The sequence below is a fragment of the Pipistrellus kuhlii genome, unplaced genomic scaffold (assembly GCF_014108245.1).
Source record: "Pipistrellus kuhlii isolate mPipKuh1 unplaced genomic scaffold, mPipKuh1.p scaffold_m20_p_8, whole genome shotgun sequence".
Lineage (NCBI taxonomy): Eukaryota > Metazoa > Chordata > Mammalia > Chiroptera > Vespertilionidae > Pipistrellus > Pipistrellus kuhlii.
In genome coordinates, this window is record NW_023425584.1 from 24,093,089 (window position 1) to 24,120,888 (window position 27,800).

Consider the following 27,800-nt stretch of genomic DNA (forward strand, 5'->3'; position numbering starts at 1 on the left):
GCTGTTTTTCTCGTACTTGCAAGACTGGAAGACTGGTCTCGGCCCTACTCCTCTCCCCCAAAACAAAATCTGTCCCTTCCCTGTGAAAAGGGGAAAAAAGAAAGTCCAAATGAAAAGGGGAAAAAGGGAAGGGGGGAGGGGTTGCAACCTGACTGACTTGGTTGGAGCTGCAGAGTCTAACCCCAGGGCCCGGCTACAGCTGACTTCGGGGAGCTGAGGGGACCCTCAGGGGCCGCCACAAGAGGAGATAATATGGGTCAGAGCCTCCCCACAGGTTCAGTTCAGGCTTTGGATCCGAAATTCCCCTGGACTAGCAGGTCTGCGAAATAAAGGTTAAACTTTCCTCCCTCAGAGTGTTGACTGATCAATCTCCCGTGCATTCTGCCACCACACAAGCAGCCTCCACCTGACTATTTGAACAATCCCAAGCTCTCCGTCTCCCCCCTGTATCTGCATGAGCTCAGTTTCTGTATATATGACTTCCCCTCGGGGATGCCCAGCAAAGCCACTGACTGTCCTTCTTTGTCAAGTCTTCCATGACCCCCCTTCCTAGGGCTGCTACAACAAAGTGCCACAAACTGGGTGGTTTAAAACAACAGAGATGCATTCTCACAGTTCCAGAGGCTGGAAGTCCAAGTCCAGATACCAGCAGGGCCACACTCTCCTTGAAGGACCTGGGGAAGGATCCATTCCCCACACCTTTCTCTTAGCCCCTGGGATTGGCCACCAATTCTCGATGTCAGTGGAGGGTAATGTTTTCCTCCTGCATACCAGAGGTCTCCACTGCGGGCTGAGCTTTGGGGCACTCAGGAAGTGCAGGTCCAAGCGGGGAGCAAGTTAATCCTCTTCCTCTTTCCCTCCTCTCAGGCCAGGAGGGCTTCCGGTGAGGAGTGCAGTCTCTCAGAGGATGGGATGGGACCCAGCATGTAATGAGAGGTTAGGGTGATGATGCCACTTACTAACCCCTACTTAACCGGCAGACTGGCTCTCGCAGCTGTTTTGGACAGCCAGCGCTCTGGTGAATAAATCACCCTGCACCCCAGCCCCCACCTGGTGCAGCCCTGGCCTGGGATCACTTCTGCACCAAACGCGGCCAGAAGCTTCAGCAAGCCAGGGCTCAGTCCCAACCACTCGGGGTCCTTGCAGGCCACCCAGTGCTCGCTCATACCTCCACAGGTGCACACGCCAGCACATAGACACAACTGTCAGATCATCAGGAGTGTCAGGCACATCTGGGATTTCTGCACTAAGGTGTGTAGGGGTCTGGACCATCCTGCTCTACACCCCCACAGCTCCATGCAAACAGGTCAGTAAAAGTTTGGGCAGAGCTGCTTCAGGACCAACCAGATTTCTTCAGGAAACAAGAGTGGTAAATTCCACACATCAGCTTTGCTTGAGCTGACAAGTAGCTGGGAAAGCAAGGGGGCGGACTTTGCTTTTTGGGTTACAAAAGTGCACTGGGCTGGCAGCTAAAGCTTGAATAAAGGTGGAAGAGAAGGTGGTTAAAGAGAGAGCGTGAGTTAAGGGTAAAAAAATATCTTTTCCTGCCTGGCCGGTGTGGTTCAGTGGTTGAGTGTCAACCCAGAAACCAAGAGGTCACCGCTTCAATTCCAGGTCAGGTTACATGCCCAGATTGCAGGCTCCATGCTCAATAGGGGGCATGCAGAAGGTAGCTGATCCTTGTTCCTATCTCTCTATCTCTCTCCCTTTTCTCTCTTCCTAGAAATCAATAAAACCTATTTAAAAAAAAAAAAAAAGTTTGCTCTAGCTGGTTTGGCTCAGTGGATAGAGCATCAGCCTGCGGACTGAAGAGTCCCACCTTTGATTCCCACCAAGGGCACATGTGTAGGTTGCAGGTTCGATAGGGGGCATGCAGGAGGCAGCCAATCAATGATTCTCATCATTGATGTTTCTCTCTCTCGTCCTTCCTCTCTGAAATCAATAACAATATATTTTTTAAAAATAATAAAAAGCAAAACCTTTAAAAAATCTTTTCCTATCAACAGGATTTTAGAAAAACTCTACTTCCTGGATCTTGCCTCATACATGGCTTTTTCTCTATCTCTTTGCTGGAGTCCCGGTCACTGGCGGAAAGGCATGGAATGGGTGGAAGGGAGAAGTGATGGAGGGTGGAGAAGCTCAAGAGGCTCAGCTCAGCCCAGCACTGCCCAGGCACCTCCAGGAGGGAGCTGAGCAAACACAGGGCCAGGTAGCTGGAAGTCAGCAAACATGGAAACAGCAACTGGAGGAGAGTCTCAAAAGTAACCAAGAAAATGAAAGGTTTATGGGAGAATACAGCCTGTAGCCCTGTGTGCTGGGCCAGCACAGGCACAGGAGAGAAGCTTCTCGGCTGGCCTGACTGCTCTCCATTAAATGAATTGTTGGAAGCCCTACTCGAGGTCCTCTCTATATCCAGCATATCCCAGTCTAGAAAAGGGGGACTCTGTAGAGTGAGAAAATGTGTGTGTGTGTGTGTGTGTGTGTAGACATGTGCACACACATACTAGTATGCATATATAAACACACACCAACTTATATTCAGAGCTTCTCCCTGAATTGCAACAAACCAAAAGAGATGCTGGGGAGTGTGGGGCTCAGAGAGTGTATCTTAGAATCAGAGGGAGTGAAGTTCACTATAGCTGTGTGACCTCATGCAAGTGACTTAACCTCTCTGACCTCCATCCTTGACATACTGAATGGAGCTAGTTACAGTGTTCACCTCTCTGAGGCAGCAGACACTCGAGCCTTCTCCACTGAGAGGTGGTTCCTATATGTTTAATAACAGAAAACTATCAAATTAGATGATCAAGTGTGATATATTTTAAGTGTTTTTTTTAATTTAACATTAATTTAAAAATTAATAAAAATGGATCCTAAGCTAATAGAAAATACTGACATTAATAGTATTAATAATAAACATGGATCCTAAGCTAACATTAATAATAAACATGCATCCTAAGGTAATAGAAAATACTAACATCAATTTCCTGGTTTTGATAGTATACTACAGTTATGTAAGATATTATCATTGGGGCAAGCAGGGGAGAGGGTACACAGAATTTCTCTGTATTATTTTTGCTACTTCCTCTGAATCAAATCATCTTACCTGATAAAAGAGAAACATGCAAATTAACCATCACTCTGCTACATCCACAGCCAATCAGAGTGAGTATGCACATTAACCCAACAAAGATGGGCCAGATCAGCCAGGAGGGGTGGTTCACCTGCTATGAGGGGAAGAGGGTCCGAGGAGAGAGCTATAGGAGTGGTGCTCCAGACAGAAGCAAGGACTTGCTGGCTTCCAGTAGGCTGGGAGTGAAGCCAGGGGAAGGAAGGCTTATTCTTACATGAATATTGTGCAACGGGCCTCTAGTTTAAAAATAACAAGTTGTTGTAAAAATTAACAAAAATATTATTATTGCATATATGACTGTTTGAAGATAAAGTAAAAAATCTAAATTTGAGGTTTTCTATAAATGAGACACCCTAGAAAATTTACCCCTGCTCCTCTCTAACTTGTTCCCCTGCAAAAAGTCCTAGTTTTCCAAGAATTAAGTTAGATAATATTTATGCAGCTCTTAGCACTACCAGGAACGGGGCCTCGATGTTTGCTTTTTTTTTTTTTTTTTTTTTTTTTTATGTTCTATTGATTTCAGAGAGGAAGAAAGAGGGAGAGAGAAATAGAAACATCAATGATTGATGGCCTGTCTCCTGCACACCCCATGCTGAAGATTGAGCCAGCAACCCAGGCATGTGCCCTTGACCAAAATTGAACCTGGGACCCTTCAGTCCACAGGCCAATGCTCTATCTACTGACCCAAACCAGATATGGTAATGTTTGCTATTTTAAAATATGATAGTGATTATTACCCAAAATGGTCACATGGGAAAAAAACATTCTGTGTTTGGGACATATGTATCATGACATAGCAATTTTTAATGGTGCTCTAGATGTAAGATTATTGGCATTGAAAGTGGTTCATAATATATTAAGTGAAAAAAAGCAGTTTAAAATCTATAGGGATAGTTTTATTCTATTCTTTTGCAAGTTAGTCTACTGGGTAGCTAAGAGCATCTGGTTCTGGAACCAGACTGCCTGGGTTCAAATCCCAGCTTGGTTACTTACCTATGTGATCTTAAGCAAAGTACCTAATCATTCTGGATCTCAGCTTTCTCATCTGTACAATGAGTTTAACAGTAAAATCAATCATTGGATTGTTGAGGATTAAATGAGTCCATACATGTAAGTACTGGAAAATGATGCCATTTAAATGTTAGCTATCAATTATTAGATTTTATTCTGATTAATATATTCTCATTAGGAAAGAGTCTGGAGGAGCATACACACACAAAAATTGTAGCAATGATTAGCCTAAATTCATGGTCGGCAAACCGCGGCTCGAGAGCCACATGAGGCTCTTTGGCCCCTTGAGTGTGGCTCTTCCACAAAATATCACGGCCTGGGCAAGTCTATTTTGAAGAAGTGGCATTAGAAGAAGTTTAAGTTTAAAAATTTTGGCTCTCAAAAGAAATGTCAATCATTGTACTGTTGATATTTGGCTCTGTTGACTAATGAGTTTGCTGACCACTGTCCTAAATGATAGGATTGCAGAGCACTTTCCTCTTCCCATTTCTGCTAATATTTCCACAAGAAGTAGGGGCAAAAAACAAACCTGAAATTCGTGGGATAAAAAAACACACACACACACATATGTTTTTAAAAATTTAACACACTAACTGTTTCCATGTCATACCTACAAGAAAATATGGCGAGGGAGCCCATAACAAAACCCTAAAACAGAAGATACGTTTTCCGAGTTTGCTAGTGTCTCAGAGTAACTAACTGGGCATCTTCCCCAGCCCATGGCTCTCAAAAAATGTTGGATAACACACCCATGCGAGTCACCCACGTAATGGATACATATTTTTAACCACACACGCAATCCCGTGTTCAAATATACCTCACATACACGTACATATTATCAAAGAGAAGAGATTATACACACAGGTTAAATGCAGTCATGGAAAGTGCCTTGGCAAGTGGCGAGCAAAGGCACAAAGAAGGTTCTGTGGGTTCCCCGGGCTCTGGTTCCCATGCAGTCCTAACCAGCAACACTTAGGACAGCACGGACCAGCGCCTTCCTTCCCAGGTGGCTGCCTTCCCACCCTGCCCACCTCGTCCCTCCCTGGCACCGGCCAGACGGGGACCTTAGGTGGAAGGACTCTAGCAAGCCAACCAAGGATGCACAAGAGGCAGGGAATCCTGCTCCCACCCTCCCCGAGGGCGATCTGATTCCCCCGGGACCCAGGCACTGCTGCCTCACTCCAAGGGCAGAGCCCCAGGCCAGCCGCCGCTGGAGAGCTGCCCCGGGTCCACTCCGCTTCGCTACATGAAAATAAAACACCAGCCTGTTCAGGGCCCGCCCGGCACATTATTGCGAGGAAGCTATAAAAGCTGCCAACATGGGTTACCTCAAGCGTTTTCCTTCTCCAATACACCGGGGGTGAGGCGCTGCCTTTCCTTGGCTCCCCTGCCTGCCATCTTTTCGGAAAAGGCTTTCTGTGTCCTGACCGTGTTTATTGACATCCCCGCCTCTTGGCTGCTCCAGCTGTGCAGGAGCGAGTCTCCCTCCTAGCCATTCAAAGTGGCCCCTGTTCCGACCCGCTGCCCATAACATGCACTTCCAGACCACACGGCCCACTGGCTTCTCAGAGTCTGGCTCGGAAACCAAATAAAAAGCTTTTCACTCACACTCCAGTTTATGTGCAGCGGCTCAAACGCCTTATTTTCGTGTCTTACACGACTCCCACCTGAATAAATTCATTTTAAGTGCCACTTTTCCATGTGTGGATTAGGAAGCAGCGAGGAGGTCTGAGGGACAGCCCTGCAGGCTCCCTAGGACACTACAGGCAGATGGGGATGCAAAGTGACCCGAGCCGTCACACCTGCAGCCCCTCTGCCTAAGTCACCGAATTCGGCCAAGCTCTGGCTTTGTTATCATTGACAACCTGGCCCTCACAGTCCAAGCTTCTAATCCCAGCTCAGCAGGTCCCTGGGTGTGTCCCCTTGGGGCTCAGGGCAACTTTAGTGCTTACTTCCTCATCTGTAAAATGGGCACAATGCTGGGGGAATGTTGTAATGCTTGAGTGGGATGATGAAATGCACACTGATTCCGTCCTATTTCATAGCCAGGAAACAGACACTAGGAAGGCTCAACACATCACAGCCGGTTCAGGGATTTGAACCCAGGCTGCCTGACACAAGGCCACTTTCCATGCCGACATAGCAACACGCCCACCTGATGACCAGTGCCGGACACTGTAGAAAGAAATTTTATGTTTCAACAGAAAATGATAGCACACACTTGTGGATTATCAAATTCTGGCCCTCTTCATTGCCACTGAGCTATTTTTCACCTCTTGGTAAAAAAAAAAAAAAAAAAATTTAAGTTGTCACCTATCAGTATATTGGACTAGATCTGCCATCTTGCACATTTTCTCAGTCCTTCCGCTTTCCAGTTGTTCTCCCTCCCTCCTGACGTGGCTTCACTGGGAACTACAACCTGACTGCCAGGTCCTTATTGGGACTCCAGGTTGGCTGCAGCTGACCTTGACCTCCAAGATCTAAAGAAGGCCTGCAAGCGGAAGCTGGTTGACTTGAGAGAAACTTCAAAGAACTCATCACCACAGCAGATCATGAATCCCCCCATTTGAATGCCTGATAGTTCACACCATTCAGCCAATATCTTCGCCTCCCAAGTCCAACAGATGGCTCAGCTGGCCCTTAGAGAACAAAAGGCAATGGAACTACACTTGTGTGGTTCAGAGGAAAGAAGAATGCCTCTTCTGTCCTTGAACAAGAGGGGGGGCTAACGAAGACCCTCTCCTTGGCCAAACTTTAGTTTGGCTTCTCTGAGCCCTGAGCCTTTTCCCCAATTAGACCTTGACCTTGGCCTTCCTATCCAGGTCCACATAGCCATGTCTTAGCAGGAATCCCGTTAGGTCAGTTTAGCAAGACTCCCTGTACCTTTAATGTCTGCTCTTAGTAATTTTCCATCCACTGAGCCCCTCACTCTGTTCCTTGGTGATAAATCCCTACCAGTCCTTGTATTCAGAGTTGAGCTCCATCTGTCTCGCCTATTGCAATAGCCCTGAATAAAATCTTTTTTTTTTACCGTTTTAATAAGTGTTAGAATAATGACTTCTTGTTGTTTGTTGTTAGTCCTAATGAGAGAAACTTCGATGTGAGAGATACGTGCCCTGACCAGGTCCGGGGGCAGAACCTGCAATCCAGGTACATGACCCGGATTGGGAATCGAATCTGAGACCCTTCGATGGGTGGGCCTATACTCTTACCATTGAGCTTCATGGGCCAGGATGAATAACCCCTTCTTTAACAATAGTAAAGCTCGCTTCAAGTAGGAGGGCCTCTCTTTCCTGAGAAATTTCCACTCATGTCCCAATATCATTCCCAAGTCTCTGAGGGCCACCTCTTTCTCCTGCTTCGTACAAGCAAACTTATGGCAATGACCGCATTGGTTTCTCACCACCACCCTGTGAATCTTTGCCTGTCACAGGCTGGCTGCCAGCGCCCCTCCCTGCCCTGCCGGCTGCTAGCCCCCAGCTCCATGACAGGCTATTCACGCAGAGAACACGGCTACGAAAATACAGAAACGCATTTCCCATCTGGCAGCGACTCAAGGCTAAATATTAGATAGGATACGATGGTGTTCATCTACCAGCAAAAAAAGAGAGGCTCAGAGAAACAGAGACACGAGGAGACTGCAGGCAAGAGGGCCAGTGCGTCAGCAGGAGCTAAATTTAGCAACAGAAGCCTCTAACACCATTCTTTCAGGAAAAGGAGCCTTGGGAGGAAAAAAAATAAAAAATTAAAAATTAAAAATTAAAAAAAAATAAAAAAAATATATATATACACACACACACACACACACACACACACACATATTTAAATTTTAAGAGAGGGAAAGAACCCCTGTCCTAACTGACCTGCTGCTACTTCTCAGAAACCAGTGTGGAAAAGGAGCTCTCTTTGGGAGACTGGGCCCAAGGTCAGTGGAAGGGCCATTCCAGACCCAAGGAACCAAACCCCCTAGTGGAACGTCCCCATGGCCTGCTGAGAAATTTCTCTGCATGGCACAAAGGAAGCTGCAGGTTGGGATATTCAGTGGTAATTGCTGGGGAGAAGGGAGCAGGTGGATTCTAAACACTGGAAATTCTGGAAAAACCTGTAACACAGCTTACAAACAGATGTTGTTTTCTAGGAGAATGGCTGGTGTAAAACCCCTCACCATCCAAGCACCAGATGCCTACAGGGAGAATTTGGGCGCCGGGGAGAAAAGACAGAGACGTCCCAGGCAATGCAACGTAATGCATCGGAGCACAGTGTGGGGCCCAGTTCGTGCCCAGCTCTGCCTGAAGCCAGCTCAGTGGAGTGGGGCCAGATACCCCTCTCTGGGCTAAAGATAAAGGTAACAGGACATTTTAACATACTAAGATATTAAATATTTTTGGATGTATGTGAAGGAAAGAGGGAAGGCAACATCTGAATTAGCCACCCACCCACCCACCCACCCCCCTTAAGCCTTCTGCCTTGACCTCAACAATAAACCCATTCTTTAAAACATTTCATCACGCTCATAAAAATGCATTGGTCCCCACAGAAAACTCATCGTTTTACTATAAAAAGAGTCCTCCTGTTATCAATGGAAGTGGGGTTTCCCTTTCCCCACTGGATGCTGAGGGTGGGGTCCTTACAGTATCTCAAGAAAAAGAATTTTCTGAGACTCGCACAGGAGGATGAGTGATTTTTATTTGTGTGAAATTACATCCCCGGGTTTCCAAAGTCCCATTTCCCTTACTTCGGTCCTGGAAGAAGCACAAGTGGAGAGTCAGTGGAGCTAAAAGCAAAGCCGGTGTCCAAAGTTTCCCTTCCATGTTGGAATTGGGTCGCGTTTAGCAGTAGGCTAGCTGATGTCTGTTAGTCCATTGTGTGGGGTCCATGTGGAAAAATGCAAGAGAGCAGGAGTGTGAGAGTCCCATAGGCCAGGAGTCAACCAAGAGGAACCAAGAGAGACCAAGAGAGTGAACGTCTTTGTTTAGGGGACTAAATATTCCAAGTCTTTCCCCGTTTGCAATAGCCATGCCTACTCTGGCCAATAGCCTGTTTCCAGGAGGGTAGACAGTCAGCATCCCTGTTTTATGAAAAAGCAAGTGAGGCTCAGGAATTGAGGGCAGGAGCTCAGATCCGCCTAACAATCCTGGACTCTCTCCCATCCACTACTTGCTGACTCCAGGTCCTCCTCAGCCAGCCAGGGACTGGGAGGAGATGGGACCCTGGCATCCCTAGCCCATTGGCCAGGGGCATGCCTGTCTGCCCACCCTTCCCACAAAGTGGGAATTTATCTCATCCAGGCTTCCATCTCCTCTCTGGAGCTTCAACCTCTAGTCTACCAGATGTACTTCTCACCTGCAACTAAACATGCTCAAGTATTCCTCTTTTTAAACCTTCCCTGGATCCTCACACACCATTTCCCTTTCTTTCACATTCATATTATCAGGAATGACATCACATTCCCTCTACTTTACCATTTCCCTCATTCATCCCCAGCTCAATTCTCTGTCCCTGCTCCTGCTTCCATAATGAGAAGGTTCAGGGAAATTAGGAGAACTTCCTATAAAACTCAGTGATTTAGTTAACTGTCTCATCTTTACTATTCTATCACCTCATAGACCAAAAACTTCTCATTTGCAATGTATGAGTCAGAATTTGCCCTTCTGTGCTTGATGGAAACCACCAGAGTTGACATGGCTTAAATAGGGGGAAATGGAATTCATGTGCGCTGAGGTGTCTGGCCTACCTATCTAGTTTCAGGCAAAAAAGCCTAGGAGCTCAAATTTCCAGGCTCTGAGTACCTGTCCTTTCTCCATTTAGTGAGCAAGATATTCACCATCAGTATTACATTTACATCCTACTAATTCCAGGAAAAATAGATTATCCTCCCCAAGAGCTTGGGAGAAAGGTACCAGGAAGGACTCAACTGACTAGAATCACCTGTCCACTTCTAGGGATGACAGGGCAAGGGTCAGCCTTACCCAACCACACAGCATAAGGTGCTCCCTTCCTAGAAGGGAGTGGGAAATGCTGGAAAGGAAATCAACAACAGATTTCCACCTAAACAAATCTCTCCCACTCTAAGAACAAATTAGTTCTTGGCACAGGCATTCACTGGCAGCAGTAAGCAGGAATGACACCCAGGAAAAATGAATGATTAATTAACATTCCAAATACTACAAAAATGCCCAAATACTACAACAAAAATCTATATGAGATCATGATTTTTTTAGTCAAGTTTACTTAGGTATGATTTTTTTTTTAAATATATTTTTATTGATCAGAAAGGAAGAGAGAGAGATAGAAATACCAATGATTAGATAGAATTATTGATCAGCTGCCCCTTCATGCCCCACACTGGGGATCGAGCCTGCAACCCTGGGTAGATGCCCTGACCGTGAATTGAACCGTGACCTCCTGGTTCATAGGTCAATAATCAACTACTGAGCTGCACCAGCCCAGCGGTATGATTTACATATGGTAAAATTCACCCTTTTAGTACAAATTTTAGTAAATGCATACAGTTATGTAACCACCACCACAATCAAAATATAAAACATTTCTATCAACCCTCAAAATTCCTTGATGTCAACCCTAACCCCCATTCCTGGCCCCTGGCAACCACTGATTTGATATGGCCTTATAACTAAACAAGATATTCTGAAGTTGTATTTCCAGAATATCTTGAAGTCATTCAGTGTGTAGCTTGTTGAGTCTGGCTTATTTCACTTACAATGCATTTGAAATTCACCTGTGTTGGTGCATGTATCAGCAATTTGCTCCTTTTATTACTGAGCACCATCACTGATATAGATACAGGGGTTCTTTAATTCACCTACAAAAAAATTGATCTAAGATATCCATAAGATACCCAACATATATCATTATTTAATATCTTGGTTCAACAAATATTTGTTTCCTCGGTATACCCAGAAACAGGGTAATATCAATGAGCAAGATAAAGTCTTGGCGCTTACATTTAGAGATAGAAAATGAAGAAATGTGTGTAATATGTCAGGAGGTGAGCAATGACATGAGGCAAAATAGAACAGGCTAGAGGAAGAGGGGCGGAGGAGGTTGCAATAAAGTGATCATGGAAAGTTCTAAGTCACTCAGAGACAGCAAGGGCCATAAGCCTTGCGACTACCTAGAGCAGGGATGGGGAACATCTGGCAAGGCCTGTGAAATCATTTGATCTGGTCCTGCCAAAGCATCGTTAAATGTTTGACCAAATATAGCTGGCTAATTTTTAAGCTGGTACCCTGCAAATGATGTTAGAAATATCCAAATGGCCCTGGGCAGAAAAAAGGTTCCCCACCCGAGCTAGAGGAAAACATTCCGGGCAGAAGGAACTGCCAGAGCAGAGGCCCATGGCCTAACTGAGCTCAGTGTTTGAGGAACAAGTTGAGCAAAGGCTATGGTAGCACATCAAGGGCAGAAGAAGGTGGGAGGTGAGGTGGGAGGAAAGGTAGGGCCTCACAAACCAAGGTGAGGCCTGTGGGTTTCACCCTAACAAGATGGGAACTTATCTCATCCAGGCTTCCATCTCTTCTCTGGAGCTTCAACCTCTGGTCTACCAGATGTACTTCTCACCTGTAACTGAACATGCTCACGTATTCCTCTTTTTAAACCTTCCCTGGATCCTCACACACTATTACCCTTCCTTTCACGTTCATATATCATGAATGACATCACATTCCCTCTACTTTACCACCTCCCAATGCCCCAGGAACTTGTTGCTATCTGGGTGTCACCTACAGCACTGTATGTCACCTCCTGCTATAGTCAATCACATTCTCAAAAACAAGTCTTTCTGTCCTGAAAGTCTCTTTCCTTGGCTTTAGTGACACCAAGTTCTCCTGGCTTCTTCTATGTAGACATTCCTCAGCAAAGAGCACTGGCTATGGTTTTGGGCAATCACCATACCAGCTGTCCAGCTGCCCCCGGCAGTGTCAGGGATGTGGCTCTACCAGACACCCCGCCACAGCCAATCAAATATATAATGGCCCACTTTACATCAGCACCCTTCTAGTCTCTACTGCAACCGATGGGTGAGGAAGAAAAGAAGTGGGGGTGGTCATCATGCCCACGCTTGAAGTGCTCCTGTGAGACATCCCCAGGTTTGCCTCTCCCACGTTGCGCACCCAGGATGTGAGGAACACGCCTTACCTTCCACCAATCAGAGGGCTTCTTTCTCCATCCGTTGGGGCATCCTTTTTCTCCACCACGCCCGCCCTCATGAATGCAGATGTCACCAGAACAGCGATTACACCTAATATGAAAATTTGAGTTAATTACCTGTCATTGGACTTAGAAGATGCCTTTGCCATGAAAAGTAGATTCTTTCTGTGAATTTCTCCCCCAGACCCCAGATACCTTACTTTCCTACTCTGTGGGACTTTTTTCTGTCTTTCTTTAAAAATTAACTTCCTTTGGGGGAGAGGGGGGGAGAGAGAGAAAAAAAAGAAACATTTCTGGCTGTGGGAAGGGGGAAGGGGAAACAAGCAAATACAGTGAGGTCCCCCTGGCCCCCATCTGTTCCAAATCTTCCCCTCACAGGATATAATGTCTAAAAAGCAAGGGGAGGGGGGGGGAAGCCTTCCTCTTCCAACATCCAGCAGGATCTTGCATGCAAAAGGAAGAATGTCTGGTTACTCTGTGGGTTTTCATCTGCTTTTTAACTCACATGTTGCGGAATTACACTGGCCCCTCAATCCCATTCCCCCCACCCCCCCAAAACCCCAGTGTTATGCGGCCAGGAGACAGCAGGGTTCACTCCTAGTGAGGAACATCCTGGCTTTGGCAATGAGCTCCCTCCCCTCCACACCACCAACCCTTTTGGCACAAAGGATAAGTTCTAAACATGACCAATGACTTTTGCAGATTTCTTAGCGGAGACATGCCAGAGGGATGCCTGGTCCCTCGGAGGAGGTGGGGCCGCCCCCGGGGGTGAAAGGGAGTGGGCTCAGAATCCTGAACTTCTTATTCTGCGCTCTCGCCCCCGCTTCCAGGCACTGTGCATGCGGATGTACACAGGCAGCCAACTCTTGGACATCAGAACAGGAAGGATGTCTCCCAGTAGCTGATACAGGCCTCGCTGATACCTTTCCAGGACTGGGAAGGTGATATTTATAGGGAGGGCAGTTAGCCAAACTAGAATAGCTCCAACTTACTCCAGCCAGCCCCTTTTTCCATCTTCTGCAGTTGTTCAAGTTACATGAAGAGGCATTCCTCCCCAAATTGCTTGATTTTTACGCAAGGACACAGGCTCTTGTTAACATGATTGAGAAACCCTGACTGCAAAGGTGGAAAAGACCTGCCCTGCCCTCTCGGCTCTTCATCTTCCTCTCTTCTGTCCCCCAGCCACCTCCAACCTCCTTCTGGGCCCCCAAGCTTGCTCCTTGGCACATGCTGCTTCTTTATGCCCCCACAGCACGGGTCTCCCTGTGGTCCTCCAGATAAACAACCTCTCTCTTACTCCTTTATCCTTTCCTCCAGCCCTCTCACCCCTTCTTATCACATCCTAGAAGACCCTATCTGGTTTACCCTTCCTCACTCACACTCTCCACTGACCTGGCTTCCTGCCACTCTCTCCTTACAACCTACTGCCTCCTTGCTGTTGCTAAAACATACCAACTTACACACACACACATACCCATATGTAGGTCAGGGCCTTTGTACCTGCTGTTCCCTCTACCTGGAACCCCTTCTCCTAGGTGTTTGAAGGTCCAGCTCCCTCAGATGATCTAGATTTCTGCCCCAAACTACTCTCTAGAGAGGCCTTGCGAACACTGTAATAAAAAGCTCCCCATCCCTCCATCACTCTCTAGCGGCTCCATCCCATGCCTGCTTTATTTTAATTCACAGCATCTTTCACCACCACCAAAGGCTCTCTCCCTGACCAACCTTTACTCAGGCTCCTCCTCCGAGCCCGAGTCTCAACTAGACCTCAACCTTGACCCGCCTTCAGCAGAGAATCCTGCTAGGTCATCCCCTCCTCTTGATATCTGATCAAGCTCCTCATCCCCATCTCCGATGGGTAAGTCTTTGGCCTGCCTTCCGCAAGAATCGTGTGTTTCATTGGTTCTGCAAGAATCCTCCTACCCTTGATGTCTCCATCCACTGATCCCTTCACTTTGTGGGTCATAAATCCCCAGCTGTCACTGCTGTGTTCAGAGTTGAACTCAATCTTTTTTCTGTTGCAATAGTCTTGAATAAAGTCTTCCTTGCCATTTTAATACCTAAGCGTCTGAACCATTTTTCATTAACACCACCTGACATCACAGGACCTTTGTGTTTACCTGTCTCCCTCCATTGGGCTGTGAGCTCCCGAAGGCAGGTCTCTGTGCTTGCTCTTTTCTGCTTCCCTAGCTTCTAGAATGGTATCTGACACGCAGCAGATACTCAACAAACACTTGTTGAGGAACAAATCTAACTTCCCCCACTTATCACTTTTTTAAAGAAAATAAAAATAGCATATTTTTTATTGATTTCAAAGAGGAAGAAACTGGGAGAGATAGAAACACCAATAATGAGAGAGAATCATTGACTGGCTGCCTCCTGCACACCCCACACGGGGAATCGAGCCTGCAACCCAGGCATGTGTTCTGACTGAGAATCAAATGGTGACCTTCTGGTTCATAGGTCAATGCTCAACCACTGAGCCATGCCAGCTGGGCCCTTAGTTCTCTCTTGATCTCAGCTTACCTGCCACCCCCTCTGGGAAGTCATTCCTGAATCTTCCAAGGCTTGCCCCTGTACTTCACCGAACAGTGCTCATACTGTTCACAAGGGATAGTTCTCTGGTTTGTTTGATATGCACATTTAATTTAATTAGGTGACATACTAGCATACAGAACAAAGCACTGAAGTCTATGGTGACCCCCTGCCCTCCCGCCCTCCCACACCTCCACAGCACCCCACCCCTGGCTGTCTTCTCTGTATGGGCATCGGTGTACACACCGGTCTGCATGTCTCCACTCCCCCTTTCCCCACAAACGTTCCCTGAGCACCGGCTTCATTTAAACGGGAGGAAGAGGAGTCCTGGCAGGACTGAGAGCCAGTTCTCTGCTCCCAAAACCAGCTTTGCACCCATCTTTCTGGCTTTCTCCACTCACAGGACTTCTGGGGCTGCCCGGTAAGAGGGGCGTGGCGTCTTCAGGGCCAGACACCCCCAGATCACTCCTCCACTCCCAGCAAACTGACAAGGCCCGCCCGGCTCAGAGTGAGCGGCCCAGGAGGCGGGGATCCTGGGGGGCATGGCAGGAGGGTCCGTTAGACCACAATGGACCAGGGCCCTGGCGGTGGTGGTGAAAGGCAGGTCTCAGGGGGTTGCAGAAACCGCCCAAGTAGGTTTCCACATGAAGGAAAAGTAAACAGATGAAGGCTCTTCCTCAGCCCTTGGAGCCTCTCTGAGCAGAACAACCCTTCACGTGCTGAAAAGCTAATCCGATTGAAAAATGCTTTGAAAGGGCTGGGAGAGGAAGTGCTGACTCCTGACCACCCCGCCGCTGGCCTGCAGCCTGAGTGTGGTCCCCTTCCCCTCCCTCGGCCCTCCGTCTGGGGGCAGCTATACACACAGTCCCAGAGGAGCAGGAAGGTACCTGGGGCAGAAATGGGAACCTACCCTGGTCCACTTAGGGCTACTGACTCCTCTTCCTGCCGAGACAGAGGGCTTCTGGAGAGCAGAAAGCTGGCTGAGATTCGGAAGAGCAGACTCCGCGCAACCTTCACCCCAACGCTCCACTCACGCCTTAAGACACCTGGAGGAGAGTGAAGTGCCTGCTTCCGCCGAGGAGCGTCATTCCCCCACTCCACCCTCACCTCCACCGCAGCAGCTGGGCCTCGTTTCTGGCAGCCAGCAACTCCCTGACGCCCCAGGTGAAATGAGTCTCCAAGGGGGCTTGCTGAGCAATGAAAGGAAAAGGCGAACCCTCTCCGATGCTCCAGGTTCTGGTTCTCACCCTTGGACAACTTTTTTGTCTTTTAAATATATTTTTATTGATTTCAGAGAGGAAGGGAGAAAGAGACATAGAAATGTCAATGATGAAAATCATTGGTCAGCTGCCTCCTGCACACCCCACTCTGGGGATTAAACCCACCACCTGGGCATGTGCCCTGACTGGGAATCGAACCGTGACCTCCTGGTTCATAGGTCAATGCTCAACCACTGAGCCACGCTGGCTGGGCTCCCTGGGACCGCTGTAACAGACCTGTCATCAAGCTGTGGTGTGACTCGCCCCGCTCCCAGTGTGAGCACTGACAGCACCGCTTCCATCCCCACAGCCTCCACATCTCCCCCCCCACCCCACCCCCGTTCTCCCCAGTACCAGGGCACGTATTTGGGGAAGGTGGGCTTTCGGAGATTGCTCCCTAATCCTAATGCCCTCGCTGGGATTCAGAAGGGAGAAATGTGGTGAATCTAGAGGTTGAATAAATTCCTTTCAACCAGAAGCTTTCATTTAAAAAGAGGACGAGAGCACTTCCTCTGCTCGCTGTACATTCCCTTGTTTAACTTCATCCCACGAGGCAGATTCCATTTCCAAGGTGGTAGGTCTGGGACCCCAATCCAGGCAGTGACACCAGGGCTCTAAGACTTCTTAACCATCGTATATCATGATCCCTAAAGATGGAGTCCCCGTCCCCAGATCACCCCAAACAACGTACATGCTAGGCTGAAAGGGCACAAATGTACACACGCAGAGACACTCATGAAGAAAATGGATGGACAGTGAGGCAGCGACCACAGGTGCTCCAATAGACAGGATTGACACTTGGGAGACAGTTCTAATTACTATATATATATAGTAATTAGAACTGTCTCCCAAGTGTGTGTGTGTGTGTGTGTATATATATATATATATATATATATATATATATGGCAAAGTGTGTGTGTGTGTGTGTGTGTGTGTGTGTGTGTATATATATATATATATATATATATATATATGGCAAAGGGTATCCTGTACAGAGAATTTTTAAATTATTTTTGCAACTTTTCTGATAAACATTTATTGTTTAAAAGTTTAAAATATATATATTGCAAAAGTAATATAGGCCTATAAAAAAAAATTTTTAAGAATACATTAGATAAAGTGAAAAACGGACATCCCCCTTACCAATACTACCAGCCCCATATCACTCTCCAAACTAACCACTGTGAACAGTTTGGCAAATATTAGCACACAAGTCAGACATTCTTTTGTTTTCATTTTTTTAGTAATAGCGAATGCCTACCATAATGTGATGAAAATAACAATCAAAATTGTTGGTCGAAGTGCAAATTAATAGAGCCCTTCTGAAAAGCAATTTAGCAATGTGTTTCAAGAACCATAGAATCATTTCTTTTCTTGGACCTATCAATTCCACATATAGGAATTCCTTCAAAGGACATCACTCTCCTGAAATAGTATGCAATCTTTTTCATTTTATTTTATTTTATTGTGATAAGAACATCTATGAAATCTACACTCTTGCCAAGACCGGTTTGGCTCAATGGATAGAGCGTCGGCTTGGGGACTGAAGGGTCCCAGGTTCGATTCCGGTCAAGGGCATGTACCTTGGTTGCGGGCATATCCCCAGTAGGGGGTGTGCAAGAGGCAGCTGATCGATGACTCTCTCTCATCGATGTTTTTAACTCTCTATCTCTCTCCCTTCCTCTCTGTACAAAATCAATAAAAATATATTTAAAAAAAGAAAGAAATCTACACTCTTAACAAATTTTCAAGTGTACAGTATAATACATTATTGTTAACTATAAGTACAGATCTTGTAAGTTTATCTATCTTGCTTGGCTAAAACTTTATGCCCATTGATTAGTAACTCCGAATTTCCTCTTCCCCCTGCTCCTAACAATCATCATTCTGTGCTTTAATTTTGTGAATTTGGCTACTTGAGAGATCTCATATAAGTGGGAATCATGCATATTTGTCTTTCAGTGATTGGCTCTTTCATGTAGCATGATATCCTCAAGGTTCATCCATGCTGTCACACACCACAGAATCTCCCTCTTCTTTAGGGCTGAATAGTATTCCGCTATATGTAAATACCAGTTTCTTTGTCCATTCATCTGTCAATGGGCATTTAGGTTGCTTCCACATCTTGGTTGTTATAAATCGTACTGAACATAGGAGTGCTAATATTTCTTCAAAGTCCTGATTTCAATTATTTTGGGTAAAAATCCAGAAGTGGAATTACTGAATCATGGTAGTTCTATTTTTTTAGGAACCTCCATACTGTTTTCCATAGCTGCTGCACCATTTTGCATTCCCACATCTTCCCTAATACCTGTCTTTTCTTTTTTTTTTAGCCACCCTGAGAGGTGTGAGGTAATCTCATTATTATTTGATTTGCATTTCTCTAATGAATAGTGACACTGATCCATATATATGTAATTTAAAATGACATCACAAAGCAACAACGAAGATAGCTGTGCTAATGTTAATGAAAAAGAAAAATAGAGTATAAACATTTGACATATCCTCTGATTGCCAAGTTGTTGTTTCAATTTAGTTTTGTTTATAGATAAAACAAATTAAATAAACCTAAATTGCTAACAGTATGTTAGGGAAGTGCATTTGATAGAAACTTTTTTTCTCTATCATTTCCTCTGTTGAGCGCCCAGAACTTAAATTTTGTAGACAGAGAGACAGACAGACAGACTTGGGTGAGAAATCCATATCCTACTTTCCATGTGTTTAACTAGGAGGACTTTATGTAACCTCCCTGAGCCTTAGCTTCCTAATGGAGACACATGGAGATAAAAATTATCCTCTAAACTTGCTTTGAGGATTAAAATAAGAAAACACAGGTGGAAACACCAGGTGCTTTCTGGCCTGACAAAATAAGTCAAGCAGTTACGGTTATTTTTCGATATTCTCTGGATGGGTCACATTTCACTAATCAATACTTAAACAATGGGATCTTAGAACGGAGATTAAAATTTGATACCCCTCATGTTCCTCATCAGAGCCCCTGCTCAGTTTAACCCTAACAGAGATTTTGTACAAAATGCATTACAGTGACCAGGCACCATCGCCAGGTAACGGGCAAAATGAAATGGGAACAAGATCTGTAAATTGAAAGGTACCTAAAAATGTAATGCACCATGAGTCCATTTTTACAATATGACTCTGAAGGGACGGTGATTAAACAAAGACCCATGACCCATGGAGTATTTGCAGGAGGTGCAATAGTGCAGTGAGTGAACACGGGAAATGCGGGAGGCGGGGGAGTGAAGATGGAATCTGGATGGGCTGTGCCAATGGCTTCCCCATTACTCTTCTGGTGCCTGGGCCTTGGGATTTTCTCGGCAATGAGAGTAGGAGTCACTGTCTCAGGACGCCTTTCAGTCAATCGGAAGAACAGCTCCTTGGTCCGCCTTCATCTAATTGATGGCGAGGCTGCCTGCTGGGCTTGGCTCCACATAAGTTAATCACAAGGGTTACTCAGGGTCTATGATTAAGAGAATGTCTCGTCTTTCTAAGGGTCTTTTTGGAAATAGGAACTAAATTATTATTATTTTGTTATCATTACCTTGATAGTGTGCTCATGCTTACTGTTTCTAAAATTCCAAAAATACTTGTTCAAGAAAATATACAAGCCTTAGCAGGTTTGGTCCAGTGGGCCTCAAACTAAAGAGTCCTGGGTTCGATTTCGGTCAAGGGCACTTACCTTGGTTGGAAGCTCGATCCCTGGCCCTGGTTAGAGTGTGTGTGTGTGTGTGTGTGTGTGTGTGTGTGTGTGTAGGAGGCAACCAATCGATGTGCCTCTCTCACATTGATGTTTCCCTCTCTGTCTCTCTGCTCCCTTCCACTCTCTCTAAATATCAATGTAAAAATATCCTTGGGTGAGCATTAACCAAAAAAGAATTTTTTCCCCCCAACTATATCTAGTTAAAAAGGAAAAGGAAAAAAAACCTCTTTATATCCGCACCTCACATCCCTCCCTGGAGCAAACTGCTGATTGGATACATGCTCTTCACTCTCACAAATAGCATGTGATGCATTCACATGCAAACACACCTTTTTTGTTGTTAATCCTCACCCAAGAATATTTTTTCCATTGTTTTTCAGAGAGTGGAAAGGAGGGAGGGGGATAAAGACATTGATGTGAGAGAGACACATCAATTGGTTGTCTCTACACGTGCCCCAACTGTGGAGTGGGGGTGGGGGAAAGAGGGCTGGAATCAAACCCACAACCCTTCAGTGTGCAGAGTGTCAGCCTGGGCACACAGCCAGGGCACAAACACATTTTTTTTTTTTTTTTTTTTTTTACATAAATAAGATGACACTCTATTTCTCTAAGACTTGAATTTTTCACTTAATAATAAGTCATGGGCAAGTTCTATATCTGGCATACAGGCATCAGGTGTAGTGGTTTTAGATCCTGAAGACAGCAGGCTTAAAGCCCAGCTCCCCATACTGTAACATATGAAAGTCACTTAGAATAGTGTGTCAAGTAAGTAGAACATATGTGTAAGCCATTGTTATTTTTTACCTTGTTCTTTTCTTTAATAGCCTAATAACCATCTAGTATTCCATCATCTGGGTGAGCCGTAATTTATTAAGCCAGTCCCCTACTGAGAGACACATGTGTTATGTTCTCATTTTCCTGTAGTGAGCAGTTTTGAACTTAGGTCTTTGTATACATGGGCGAGCATCACTCTAAGATAGTATCCAAAGCATGGGGTTGTTGCATCATGCTCTTTTTTTTTGAGAGAGAGAGAACGAGAAAAACATTGATTTGTTGTTCCACTTAATTACTCGTTGGTTTATTCTTGTTTGTGTCCTACCTGGGGATCAAACCCACAACCTTGACTATCGGGATGACGCTCTAACCAACTGAGCCACCTGGCCGGGGAGGTCATGCTCATGTTTTATGAAAGCTGTTGCCTAATTTCCCTCCAAAAGGCTGCACTGATTTACATCCCTGCCGACGGCACAGGCCCACCTGTCTCCAGGTGCCTTCCCAACCCTGGCAGCCTGGATCTTTGGCATCCTCATTTCTGAATTTGCATTCCCTCAACAAAACCTCAATCAAAACCACCCACAATGCATTTGTTCCAGTCCCTGGGACACCTAATCTCTTTGTCTTTTCTGAAAGGAATGAGACGGTTTAGGCTCCGACAGGCCTTCAGTTGCCTGGACACAGCCCTGGGATGAATCTGAAAAACACAAATAAAATGCACTTGCTGCTCCCTAGCCCCCTCCCGAGCAGCTCCAGGGGCCCATGTGAGGCCCAGAGCTCTGCTCTCCGTCACATGCAAAAAGACTTTCCATAGCAGCTGGTGTTTTCCTGGGTGGAGATCGGAGCCAGCATTTGTATATAAATATTATCGCGGAACTGGAGGGAGAACGGGCTGAAAGCAGAAGCTGCAACATCCCAGTAGTCGTGGGAATGGGGCGTGGGAATGGGGCGGGAAGAGTGAGTACCCTCATCCTAGCCCTCAGCTCCCTGTAGAAGGGGACGCACGCCAGGCACAGGTCCACCCTATCAGGGCAGCTCCGAGATGGAAGCTGGTACGGAGCTTGGCTTGGAATCTACAGCCAGCAGAGAAGCAGGGCAAAGAGGTGCGCTGCATCCAAGGTGCAGCCTGGAGTTCTGTCGCCTGCCTTAGAAGTCTGGCCCTGTCAACACCCACGGACAACTGGGTCCTTAGACGCCTGAAAGAGGTGGCCCCGCCAGCCCCATCGCCACGGTGCTGCTGCGGCCCAGGGTGACTGACTTGGAGCCTTGCCGGAAGCCCTCTAGGAATCTGTGGAGCGGGGAGGGGGGTTCTGGCCTATGAGGGGCCGCCCAGAGTCCTTAGGCAGGAATGTCAATAATTCCGAAGGTTGCCCCTGCTAAGCTCCACAAGCCCCAAAGCCATTCATCTTTCAAACTTGTTTTTCAGGCTCCCTATTTTATGGCTCAAAACCATTCACCTTTGTTCTTCCAACTGTCTCCTTGCCTCCCACCATTCCCAAGGAGCCAGGTCAGGTCAGGGAGGGGAAGAGGCAGGCTGAGTCTCTGGAACAGTGGATTCTGTGGATCAGAGCAAATTCCAGAGATGAGACCCAGGGACCCTGGCTCCCGTCCATAACGGAGGGAATAACTCAGATGGTTATCTCAGGCACTCGGAAGTGAGTTAAGCTTCCCTCCTTAGCTGGCGCACATGGAAGGGTCAGCAGAAAGAACAAGAGGCCCAGAGGTCTAGGGTCGGGCTGGGTCTGACTAGAGGCTGCGTGTGGTCCAGAAAGAGGGACTGAAGCTTACTGTGCCTCAGTTTCCTTTTCTCTGAGAGCCTGGGCCTAAACAACCAACACCCTGCATTTGATGAAATACACAGAAGAGGTATATGTTGAGTGTGGGCTCTGTGTCTAGACACCATGGACTCAGCAATGAAGAATGAGACCTTGCCGAAACTGGTTTGGCTCTGTGGATAGGGCGTCGGCCTGCGGACTGAAGGGTCCCGGGTTCAATTTCGATCAGGGCATGTATCTTGGTTGTGGGTATTTCCCCAGTGGGGGGGTGTGCAGGAAGCAGCTGGTTGATGATGATTCTCTCTCATTGATGTTTCTAACTCTCTATCCCTCTCTCTTCCTCTGTAAAAAAATCAATAAAATATATACTATATATATATATGTGTGTGTGTGTGTGTGTGTGTATATATGTATATATATGTGTATATATATGTGTATATATATGTATATATATATGTGTGTGTGTGTGTGTGTGTGTGTGTGTGTGTGTGTGTGTATATATATATATATATATATATATATATATATATATATATAACAAAAAAATGAGACCTTGCCTGCCTTTGAGGAGTCTACATTTCCAGTGAGGAAGACACTAGGCAAGTGTCACACTTACTACTGAGGGACCCAGGTTTCTGAGGGAATGAATACATCAACAGGGTCACACAGCTCCTGAAGGGGCTACATGGCTCGCGCTCGCGCGCTCCCTCTCTCTCTCTCTCTCTCTCTCTCTCTCTCTCTCTCTCTCTCCCCCTCCCTCTCTCTCAGACACTGACCACAGCTGACCCGAGGCACCGAGACTCTCCCACAGCTGAGCTTTCAGAGCCTACCCTGACCACCCCTTCTGAGGCTCTGGGAGGAGCCTAGAAAGAAACTGGTTTTGGGTTTCTCTAAGCTTTGCTAATGTCGAGTCTTATTTATTTGTTTGTTATTTATTTTTAAATTGATTTCAGAGAGAGGGAAGGAGAGGGAGAGAGAGATAGAAACATCAATGACGAGAGAGAATCACTGATTGGCTGCCTCTTGCACGCCCCTCACTGGGGATTGAATTTACAACCTGGGCATGTGCCCAGACTAGGAATGGAACAGTGACCTCCTGGTTCATAGGTCGACGCTCAACCACTAAGCAACACTGGCTGGGCTGCTAACGTCAAGTCCTAACCACAACTGGAAAGGCCACAGTCTGCTCACCCGTGTCCCTCCTGCCCTACTGCTCTGTGATGTTAGGGTGGCCTCAGGCGTTCAGGGACAGCTCACGTGGAAGTCAACTTGGTGGGACATTTCGTCTGAGTCTAGAGGGATATATTTATGTGGTTCAGTCACCTCCACGCCTGATGAGTGCCAGCTAACCCCCCAGAGCAGGCACAGCTCCCAGGAGAACTCTGGTCCCCAGCGCCCGCCACCCAGTTCCTGATGCCACATGGCAGTGGAATCACCGCATGAGCGTATCCTGCCATGTGGCAGGGCAGGAGACCGGTTCAGAAGGAGGGCAGAGGCCAGCCCGTGAGAGATGCTTCCCATCACTGGCCTGGAGAGTTGTAAGTGGAAAATTCAGTCCCTCTAGTCAAAATGGAGCTCTCTTCTGTCAGAAATATACTGAATGCATAGAATGGTAACGATCATAGATGCTTTTTCCCGCCTTTTTCATGGGAATAGTATAAAATAGTATTTACCAAAATTCCTGTTTATGAAACATGAGCATGGAGTAACACTACAAATAGTGTGTATACCTGTGTGAATTTGCCCATTTACTGCATTTAAGCTGCCAATAATAAAAAACAATTGTTGATCCAAAAGCAGGATTTCTTAGATTCTCTCTATTAAAAGTTATTTATAAAACCACGATCATGGAAAGAAGTGATTAACGAGTATGAATCCAGAAAATGTAGGAATAAGAAGTATGATAGAGGGGTGTCAGGCAATTTATTACTTAAAACATTCTATTCTTCCGTGTCAGAGTTATTGACTGGCTTTCCAAATTGGATAAATTGTTGGAGTACCTTTCTCCCTCTAAATAAATATTCACTTCCATTCCTAATATTGGCTTTATAATTTTGCAATCTCTCTTAAAGACAGCCCTCAAATTGTACAGCTCCGGGCACCCATAAAACCTTCCCTGTCCCCTCTAGCCACCATCTCCGGAGCAGATAGGATGTGCCAGGAACTCTGAAAAGTCCCTCTCCATGATCATCTCATTTCATCCCAGCCAGCCCACCAAGGTAAACTAAAGCTTGGAGCATTACTCTACACAATGCAGACAGCTCATTCTGCAGAGTCTCAGCAGCGATTCAAAATCCCACAGTGCTGGGAGCAGGAGGCCCTCCACACAGAAGAACTATCATTACAACTTCCTTTGTCTCCTCAGATTAAAGCGGAAGGGGTAGAAGGAGACAGAACTATCTGTACGGGCACAGAGGACATCACTAAAGACCCAGAGTGCTGGTCACAGTGGCTGCCTCTGTGCAGGGAGCGGGGGCTGGGAGGGAGGCACACCCCTCCGGTACTTCCACATTGTGAAACAGGTTAATATAGGAAAAGCTTTTGGCAGGGTGCCTGGCACAGGGTAAGCGATCAATAAACGTTATTTTGTTATTGTTTTATTATCAATGACTTACACAGATGAGTATAGAACTAAAGAGGTGGGCCCCGATGTCTGAGGTTCCAACTGCCTTTTGTGTTTGCTTTGGATGGCAGTTCCTGCAATGCACCCGTGCCAGGGGCTCTGAGGAACAGCTGTGTTTAATCACCCCTGCATCTCTATGAGGTGATCAAGACTGTTCCCATCCCCGGGCCGCAGGTATGAAAACAGAGACACAGAGAGGTTCAACAACAAACCCTAGGTCACACAGCCAATGTGGCCGAAGCCAGGATGAGCATTCAGGCTGGATGACTCCAAAACCAACTACAGCCCTAATCAGTTTGGTTCAGTGGATAGGGTGTTGGCCTGCAGACTGAAAGGTCCCAGGTTCGATTCCGGTCAAGGGCATGTACCTTGGTTTCGGGAACATCCCCAGATGGAGGTGTGCAAGAGGCAGGTGATCCATGTTTCTCACTCTCTCTCTATCCCTCTCCCTTCCTCTCTGTGAAGAAGAAAAAAAAAAAAAATCAATAAAATATATATTTTTTAAAATAAAAACCAAATGCAGAAGAGCCGCCCTGGATGCCCTCCCGGAATGTTCCGGGGCAGCCCCCACGTGTTTTCCCTCTTAATGTGTGCGGCTCCAGTGAGCTCCGTGCATGGCAGGGCCTGGCCAGGAAGCCTGGAGTGTGGGAAAGGGACAGGCTGTCGCTGCAGATGTGAAGGCAGCAGGGGAGCTCTTCAGGGCTTATTAACCAGCCAGGAATTAAGAGGGAAGAGAGGCAAGGAGGGAGCAGGAAGGAAAGACACACGTAGGACAGGGAGTCCAACAACAGGCTCAGCCATTTCTCCCCTCGCCTCCCCAAACTGGGAAGGAGTCAGCATACCCTGATGCCACTGCCCAGCTGAGAGGCTCACAGACGGTGGGGCCCACTGCTCTCTGAGAGCAAAGAGCAATTCTCAGCCTCCTCCCTCCACTGCCCATCCAGGCCTTCCCTGGCTGTGCAGCCTAAAGCAAGTATCTCTGTACAGCACAGCTCAACTCAGTGGGCCCTCGGTGGCCTCTGTCCTCCTGGACAGTATTTGGGGATGGGAGGTCTCCTAAGTCAGCTTGCCAAAGCAGACACCTCTCCCCCACAGGGAGAAGTGGGTGAGCCAATGAGTCTTCTTGCGTGGAAGGCCATGGGCCCAGGAGCCTGGAGACGGCTTTCAGGGATACATCTACTGTGGAACCTCCACTCCGTCTGTGAGCCCTGAGTACACACCATTTGAGTCCCCGGCCCCTGTGTGACCTTGAAGGGCAGCCCTGACCTTCGCCTGCCTGTCATGTAGGAATGCGGTGGTCCACATAAGTGTCTCGGCCTGCTGAGGGCTTCCAGCAACCGCCACCTAATAAAAGTCTTAGCATGTCATGGCTATCTGACCTTGAGTCAGTCACTTGACCTCTTGGATCACAGTTATTTCCAGGATTACAAATTAACACGTGTTCCATACAATGAAGGATGGCCCCAGCCCACGCCAGATGGCTGGTTCCTTGAAGAGGGGGAACAGTCTGACTCATCTTGGCATTTTCTTCCATGTGCCTTCATGATAGAACGCCTCGCAGCAGAGATTTGCTAATTTAAGGCAAAGCAGTGTGGGTCATGGAGACCTAGATTCAAATCCTGCCTCTGCCACTAAGTTTCTGCTAGGGAACCTTTAGAGCTAGGTCATCACACCTCCAGGGTCCCCATGTTGCAAAACTCTAGGGGAGGAATTCTTACGGCGCTCAGGAAATGAGCCCAGAGCCCTGACTTCAAAGAAGGGATGTAAGGATCCAAGGTGGGCTGCACAGGTTTGGCTCAGAGAGAGAGCCAATAAACAGAGACTGGAAAAGGCATAAAGTAAAAGAATACGCTAAGCGAATGAAACAGCAGACTGAGTCCACAACACACTATTCAAGAGGTTAAAGAATCTGCTAATATACAAAGATATTACCATCGATTTGCATTTCCAGTTACTCCTTTTCTGGTAGTTACAGAACGTTTTATGAGCCTTGTTTTTTGGCGTGAGAGTGTGTGTGTGTGTGTGTGTGTGTGTGTGTGTGTGTGTTTCCACTGTAAATGTGGAAATGGTTTCAACTGCAAAGATATACAAATTTTTTTGCCGGAACCGGTTTGGCTCAGTGGATAGAGCATGGGCCTGCGGACTGAAAGATCCCAGGTTCGATTCCGGTCAAGGGCATGTACCTTGGTTGCGGGCACATCCCCAGTAGGGGGTGTGCAAGAGGCAGCTGATCGATGACTCTCTCTCATGATGTTTCTAACTCTCTCTCCCTCTCTCTTCCTCTCTGTAAAAAATCAATAAAATATATATATTTAAAAAAAAAAAAAAAAAAAAAAAAAGATATACAAATTTTTAACAGCCCCCTCCCCCCCAAAAAAAAGTCTATTCATAAAATGAATCTTAATGTTCACTTTATATTGATAAGCTGCCAAGCTGACATGAATGGTATTTTGGGTTTTCTCTTTTAAAATTGTCTTGTCATTCTAAGAGCTTGGTGCTGTTTGCAAAAGCCCTTTCAGGGGACTTGGGTCTTTCTACTGAGAAAGAAAACTGTGCAGTGACCACTGCTTGGGCTCGAAAAGGTGCTCCCAGCAGCCCTTCCCCTGGCAGAGGCTGTGCCCTCTACATCTTGAAGATCTAAAGAAGCGACATCAGCCACCATCTCCCTGTTGGGCCAACAAGTCAGAAAACCCCACTTCCTACCAGGGAAGCTTTTAGGAAACAAGCCGTGGTCTTCCTCACCAACAACTCCTCCTTTCTTTAGAAAAGGGCTCACCTGTCCTGCTGTAGCATCTGTATCTAG

At 46.6% G+C, this 27,800-nt stretch overlaps 1 long non-coding RNA gene across 1 annotated transcript in view; it reads right to left on the bottom strand.

The window, feature by feature from the left end:
* LOC123651757 overlaps positions 1-27,800 on the bottom strand; it is a 69,218-nt gene that overhangs the window by 27,224 nt on the left and 14,194 nt on the right. The window contains exon 2 of the long non-coding RNA XR_006740663.1: positions 12,302-12,404. This is a non-coding gene — a long non-coding RNA (uncharacterized LOC123651757). The remainder of the gene's footprint in view (positions 1-12,301; positions 12,405-27,800) is intronic.